The following is an 8,021-nucleotide window of genomic DNA, read 5'->3' on the forward strand; positions in this document are numbered from 1 at the left end:
AAGATTTCTCTGGCCCCGCCCTTCTCCTCCATTTCCAATATATAAGCAAAACACCTTCCGACATGTTTCGGGAGAGCCCTTTACCATTCACCACCCAAGTCATCTGTTAATAAATCCACATATCTTAAATCGTCACATGTCTCTTGAATTGTGGACTCTTCATTCGAGTAAGTCAAGGCTCACGTGCGCCCCTGTCTGAGACCGCCGCTCTGTCGCCGCCGCCCTGTGACCAGAGTGCGGGCAGTGTCCGACATCTGGCGCCCAACGTGGGGCTTCAACCCATGACCCTGAGATTAAGAGTCTCATGCTCTATCGACTGTTCCCCCTAATGTACAATTAATGATGGCCCTGGCTACCCTAAACATATTTAACATCTACAAAACCTCCAGATACCCCCCTATTTCCTTCCATTGGCACACACCAAAGCTAGCTCCCCCTATCCTGGTATGATGGCGAGATCCTTTGGATGGAATTTGGAAGGGACCAGACCCCCTCCTTACAACCGAGAGGGGTTTTGCTTGTGTCTTCCCACAGGACCAACCCAAGCCTATCTGGATCCCTGCCAGAAATGTCCGACACCACCCCGCCAACCAAGAAGATGGCCCGCCTCTCACTGACAGACCAAAATCCAATGAAGAGGAGGAGAAGCCAGAGGAGACACCACTCCCAGAGGAGCAACAGGATCTCCTGGAAGGACATTCATGACCTAATGACAACTGTCCAGGCCATGTGCCCTCCACAAGCCCCCCTCTCCTCCATTCTTTTGGCAGTTTTTGTCATTTTTCACGCTAACTCTGCTACCGCCCAGCCGCTCCCTAGCCTTCCCAATACCTACCATTGGAGATTCTATGCCAGGGAAACCTACAACGGACACAACAAGGTTATAGGAACCCAGGACTGCCCACTTGAAGGATGTTGAACCAGAATTGAGATTCCCCTACACCCTGAATCCATCTCCACTACTCCCAGACCTTTTCTCTGCTTCCCTTACTGAAACACAGGTGAATGTCTCCAGGAGGTCTCCACATATGGAGGTTGCAGATATTGGAGCTGCAGGATGGAGTCCACCAGCCGTGGTCCACCATGTTCACCAACCTTAAAACTCACTTTCAACTTTCCATCAGTGATCCCTGGAATGAACGTTGGCGAACCAGAGTCAAGGGTAAACTTTACCCCAATGGCTATGCCAGATACCCAGTGGCTGACCTACATGTCTCCCGTGAACTTGTCCCTGCCCCCAAATCTGCACCCGCTTTGCCTCTGTTTACCTTACAGTTTCTCACAACTAAAAACTCCAGGCTGAGCCTAGAGAAACTGCCGCTGCCTGTCCTCCCCTCCCCTCCCCCTCTGAGAACAGCGAGCTGCCTACTCTAGGTGCTAGCCTCTAGGTGTCTCCCCGCCATAGCTCAGTCTCACACAGCCTTTCACTCCTTCTGACTCTGTTATCAAACTTCTATGTTTTTCGCTTTAAACTTTTCTTCAAAGTTAGCCTTTCTTTTCTCTAAGAAAAACAATAGGGGGAATTCCTTGGCCTCTCTGCTAGAACACCCAGCCACCACGTGGTAGCCCAAACCACCACATGGAAGAACAGGCCTTCCCTCCACTACTTCTAAATCTGCCATTAATGCCTTTTCCCCTAACAGAAATGCCTAAAACAACAGTGTTTGTGCTTTTCAACCCCAAATTTTTTGCTTTTTGTTTAAATGTCTCCTTTTCACGCATGATATATTCTCAACATTTTTTTCAACTTTTAAAATTTCTTCAAGGTTTGAAAGTCATCTAAATTTACTTCCACAGGTTAAATCAACATGCTGATCACCACAACCTTTCAGCTTTTAATTAACGACTAATTTTCCTTCACAGACAAACTGTGGATGTCTACCCCAGATGTTATTAACACAATGTTTTCTCCTTCAGCCATCCAATTTCCTCAAACACCTTTGACTTTCCAAGAGTGATTCAATACTCACCTTTCAGACATCTCCCTGCTGGAGATGCTGCTTCCCTGTGATTATATCCACAGATCCAACAGAGACAAGCTGCCTACATCTCGGCAGACTACAGACTCCAGAGTGCCGAGACAGCGCCATCTCCTGAAACCTGACAAACTGCCTTCTCCCAGTCATCTCGTCTGACTGAAGACCCAGAGATACTCGATACCAACTATAGATGAACTCTTGCCAAAGTCACATAGCTGAAGTGACGTGTTAGTGAAGAAGTTATAATGTCTATTTAGATTAATCAGATGCCATTACTCTCAAATTGTACAATATGTATTTAATTGATTCGATGACTCCTTGCTTTCCCAACCTCAACCCTCAATTTCCATTACCCTTGGTTTGGTTATGCTACATCCCTGACCTGTGTGGTGTTTTCTTTTGACTTCCTCATCCAAAATTTTCATCACAGGTGACACCTCTCCTAAGAGAGAGAATTGTGAGACAGTGAGCTGTAGAGGCCAGAAAGCCTGGTGATAAGGCCCTAGAAGTCCCGTGTGCTAATCTCTGAGACTAGCCTCACACGGTAGGTGCTTCCGGCCTTCCCAAACATTCTGACTCTCAGCTTTAGCTTCCACAATCCCTCCCACAGAGAGACTCACATGAGAGTCACTTGTCACATGACTCCACCTTCATAGATGCCCCCCTTTTTTATGAAAGAATAAAGGGTGGGATGTGGGACTGTAGTTTGGCCACGCCTCCCAGAGCCCAGCGAGAGGGCGGAGAGAACAAGTCTCTGCCTCAAGATTTCTCTGGCCCCGCCCTTCTCCTCCATTTCCAATATATAAGCAAAACACCTTCCGACATGTTTCGGGAGAGCCCTTTACCATTCACCACCTAAGTCATCTGTTAATAAATCCACATATCTTAAATCGTCACATGTCTCTTGAATTGTAGACTCTTCATTCGAGTAAGTCAAGGCTCACACACGCCCCTGTCTGCACGGGGCAGGGAGAGGGAGAGAAGTCGTTTGTCAGCCCCGGCGCTCTCTGTACTCTAGTTACCCGCGCGGGTTGTGTCCTGTGTCTCTTGCTGCTGCGTGCCAGCTCACGGGACGGGATGAGAAGCCTTTCTCTCCGCGGTTGGCTCCGCACGCCCGCTGAGACAGCTGTCGCCGCTGCCCTGTTACTGGAGCACGCACAGTGTCCGACAAATAACCATTGGATTAAGAAAGAAAGAAAGGGTGAAAGACTTTCTAGAATTCAATGAAAATGAAGTCACAACATACCCAAATTTATGAGACACAATGAAAGTAGTGCTAAGAAGAAAGTACTAAGTGCCTTCATAAAGAAGTTGGAGAGATCTTTTACTAGCAACTTAACAACACACCTGAAATCTGTAGAACAAAAAGAAGCAAAAACATCCCAGATGAGTAGATGGCAGGAAATATCAAACTCAGAATTGAAATCAGTCAATTAGAAACAGAGAGAAGAGTAAAAAGAATCAATGAAACCAAGAGCTGTTTTTTGAGAAAATCAACAAAAGACAATCTCTTAGCCAAACTAACTAAAAGGCAGAGAGACAATATCCAAATTAACAAAATCATAAAGGAAAAGGGGGCATAACAATAGATATTGGGGAAATCCAAAGAATTATTTAGTCTTACTTCAACAGCCTGTATTCCACAAAATTGGAAAATCTAAATGAAAAATCGATGATTTCCTTGATAGATACCATTTTACTGAGATAAAATCAAGATAAGGTAAACAATTTAAATCGACCTATAACTCCTACGAAAATAGAATCAGTCATTAAAATTCTCCCAACCAAGAAACAAACCAAACCAAAAACCAAACAACAACAACAACAATAAACAAAGCCCTGAGCCAGATGGTTTTAGTGTAGAATTCTTCCAGCCTTTGACTAACTAATATTAATACTTCTCAAACTATTCCATAAAAAAAAACCAAAATGAATTTTGCCAGACTCATTCTGTGAGGCCACAGTCACCCTGATACATAAACCACACAAAAACTCAACCAAGAGAATTTTATACTAATTTCCCTTATGAACATTAATGCAAAGATACTAAAAAAAAATGTTCCCAAGAACACATCAAAAACGTCATCCACTGTGATCAAGTAGGCTTCATTCCAGGGATACTGGATGGTCCAATATTTGACAATCCATCAATGTAATCTACCATATAAACAAATTGAAAGAAAAAAACTTTTTACAAAAATCCCATACCTCTTAATGATAAAAGTCTTTGAGGTTGGTATGTGTAGAGACAGTGGCCACTGATGGATCAGTCTGGGCCCAATGATGAGGCTGGGTACTGGAGCTGAGCATGGATGTCTCATGATGGGGCATCCTGGCATGCATTATGCGCAGATGGGTATGTACCCTATGGGTCGGAGATCGAACATGTCTCCTGTACCTCATGGAATGATGCTGTAGATGATGCCTTCTATGGGGCCCTCCAATGGGACAAATGCCTGGAATGATGTCTTCAGTAATGTCAGGAATGATGATGTCTTATTTGTCTCAGGCTTCCATGCAGCCTGCCTTACTTCCTGGAGTAAATAGTACAGATGTAGCAGCAGGTGCAGCATCTGGTGAAAAAAATCAATGTGGACAGAACATAAATCACCTGATGGAAGGACTTATTATTACAATACTGAAATAAAACAGTCTACCAGATGATCTTAGAACACCTACTGAGCAACTACTGTCTAAATGCCCATGGAAAGAGTACAAATCTGATTCTGGGAAGCCTTATTACTATAATTCTCAAACAAAAGAGTTCTGCTGGACCAAACCTAAGGAACTTAGAAGATCTTGAAGGATACCAGAATACCATTGTTGCTGGAGGTCTTATTAGAAAATCAAACTTAAATGCCATGATTAAAGCTGAAGAAAGCAGCAAGCAAGAAGAATGTATTACAACATCAACAGCCCCAGTTCCTACAACAGAACTTCCTACCACTATGAGTACCATAGCTGCAGCAGCAGCAGCTAATGCCAGTACTTCCACTACACCTACTAATGCTGTGGGAAGTGTTCCAGTTGCTCCTGACCCTGAAGTTACTTCCATTGTTGTTACTGCTATAGGTAATGAAAATATAGTAACTGTATCAACTGAGGAGCAAACACAGCTTGCTAGTACCACAGCTATTCAAGATCTAAGTGGTGATATACCCAATAACACTGGAGAGGAACCATCTAAACAAGAAACCATAACCAATTTTACTGTTAAAAAAGAAGAGGAAGAGAGCCAACCAGCAAAACAAACAAACAAACAAACAAACAAACAAACAACCCAAACTAAATCAAACCAACCCCCTCCCCAAAACCCAAAACAAACCAAAACAAAACATCAACAACAACAAAAACAAACCAAAACCAAAAACCAAAAAACCCAAACAAACAAAAAACAAAACAAAACAAAAACCAAATATACTTGGAATAAAAAGGAGGGGACAAAGCAATAATTTAAAGAATTATTGAAGAAAAGCGGGTACCCTCTAATGCTTCATGGGAGCAAGCTATAAAAATGATCATAAATGATCCTCGATAGAGTGCTTTAGCAAAGCTGAGTGAGAAGAAGCAGGTCTTTAACGCCCATAAAGAGAGAGAAAGAGGAAAAAGAAGAAGCAAGATCAAAAATACAAAGAATCTAAGGAATCTTTTCAGCGTTTTCTTGAAAATCATGAAAAAAATGGCTTCCACAACCAGATACAAAAAAAGTTGAGCAAATGTCTGGGGAGATGGAAGTTTGGAATGCAATATCAGAGTGTGATCACCTTGAAATCTATGAAAATGATTTGTTCTTCCTTTCCAAGAAAGAAAAGGAACAAGCAAAGTAGTTATGCAAGAGAAATTGGGAAGCCTTAGAAACCATGCTTGACAATATGTTACATACTCTACCACTTAGTCTGAAGCTCAGCAGTGTCTGATGGATAATCCAATGTTCACAGATGGTGAAGAGTTACAGAACATGGATAAGGAAGAGGCATTAATATGCTTTGAGGAACACGTCTGGGCTTTAAAAAAGGAAGAAGAAGAAGAAAAACAGAAGACTTTGTTGAGAGAAAGGAGGAGGCAGCGTAAAAATAGGGAATCTTTTCAGATCTTTCTAGATGATTGTGGGCAGCTGCACTCTGTCCTCTTGGATGGAGCTGTATCCAACCACCAGTTCTGACAATCGATTCACTAATATGCTGGGTCAGCCGGGATCGACTGCACTTGATCTTTTCAAGTTTTATGTTGAAGATCTTAAAGCACGATATCATGATAAAAGAAAGATAATAAAAGACATTCTGAAGGATTTGTAGTTGAAGTAAACACTACTTTTGAAGATTTTGTGGCAATAATCAGTTCAACCAAAAGATCAGCTACTTTGGATGCTGAAAATATTGAGTTGGCTTTCAATAGTGTAAGTTTAATTATTGCAGATAACTACTTAATTATTCATCTAAAAATTACTTAAAATTGTAGGCTAGTGGAATATGGTATTGTAAACGGAATTTATAAGGTAAAGAAAGTAAAAAGAAGTATTTTCGAGATCAGGAATACAATTGCATATACCTTAAGGCAACAAAGGCAGTGTACAGCAAGCAAACAGTCATCATCAAATTAAATGGAGAGAAACTTAAAGTAATTCCACAAAAATCAGGGACAGACAGATTGCCTACTCTCTTTCATCTATTCAGTATAGTACTTGAATTTTTTTTTTTACTGGTTATTTTATTCTTTACATTTCAAATGTTACTCCCTTCCTGGTTTCTCTCTGCAAACCCCATATCCCATCCCTCCTCCACCCTGCTTCTATAAGGGTGCTCCCCTCATGTACTCCTGCCTCTCTGCCCTATCATTTCCCTACATTGGGGCATCAAACCTTCACAGGACCAAGGGCCTCCCCTCCCATTGATGTTCAATAAGGCCATACTCTGTTATATATGCAGCTGGAGCCATGGGTCCCTCCATGAATATTCTTTGGTTGGTAGTTTAGTCTCTGGGAGCTATGGTGGTTGATATTGTTGATCTTTCTATGGGATTGCAAACCATTTCAGCTCCTTTAGTCCTTTACCTAACTCCTCCATTGGCGCCCCCATGCTCAGTCCTATAGTTGGCTACGAGCCTCTGTGTCTGTTTCAGTCAGGTTCTGGAAGAGACTCTTAGGAGACATCTATATTAGGCTTCTGTCAGCAAGCACGTCTTGGCATTAGCAATAGAGTTTGGGTTTGGAGGCTGCATATAGGATGGATCCCCAGGTGGGGCAGTCTCCAGATGACCTTATCTTCATTTGCTGTTCTCTTGTCCCTGTATTTCCTTTAGATAGGAGCAATTCTGGGTTAAAAATTTATAAGATGGGTGGGTGGCCCCATCCCTCAACCAGTGGCCAAGCATAACCTCTGGATAAGGTCTCTACAGGTTCTCTCTCCTTTTTGTTGGGTATTTCAGCTAATGTCTTCCCTGTTGAGTCCTTGAGCCTATGAATTCCTGGCATCTGGGACTTTCTGGTGGCTACCCCCAGTTCCCCACACCCCATTACTACACACCTTTGTTTAATTTCCTGACCCTCTGTACATCTCTCCAGTCTCCTCCCACACCAGATCCTGCCCTCCTTTCCCCCCCCTTCCTCTCTTCCTTCCACGTTTTCCCCACATTCTACCTCCCATGATTGTTTTGTTCCCCCTTCTCAGTAGGACTGAAGTATCTACACTTTGGTCTTCCTTTTTCTTGAGCTTTATATCATCTATGAGTTGTATTATGGATATTTTGAGCTTTTTAACTAATATCCACTTATCAGTGAGTACATACCTTGTGTGTTCTTTTGTGACTGGGTTACCGCACTCAGGATGATATTTTCTAGTTCCATCCATTTGCCTGTGAATTTTATGAAGTCATTATTTTTAATAGCTGAGTAGTACTCCATTGTATAAAAGTACATTTTCTGTATAATTTCCCCTGTTGAGGGACATCTGGGTTCTTTCCAGCTTCTGGCTATTATAAATAAGGCTGCTATGAACATAGTAGAGTAGGTGTCTTTGTTATATGTTGGAGTATCTTTTGGGTATA

At 42.4% G+C, this 8,021-nt stretch overlaps 1 pseudogene; it reads left to right on the forward strand.

The window, feature by feature from the left end:
* Positions 1-4,385: 4,385 nt before the first annotated feature.
* On the forward strand, positions 4,386-6,375 carry LOC114635262 (annotated as a pseudogene).
* The last annotated feature ends 1,646 nt before the right edge of the window (positions 6,376-8,021 follow it).

Source organism: Grammomys surdaster, unplaced genomic scaffold, assembly GCF_004785775.1.
Source record: "Grammomys surdaster isolate TR1022 unplaced genomic scaffold, NIH_TR_1.0 75686, whole genome shotgun sequence".
NCBI lineage: Eukaryota > Metazoa > Chordata > Mammalia > Rodentia > Muridae > Grammomys > Grammomys surdaster.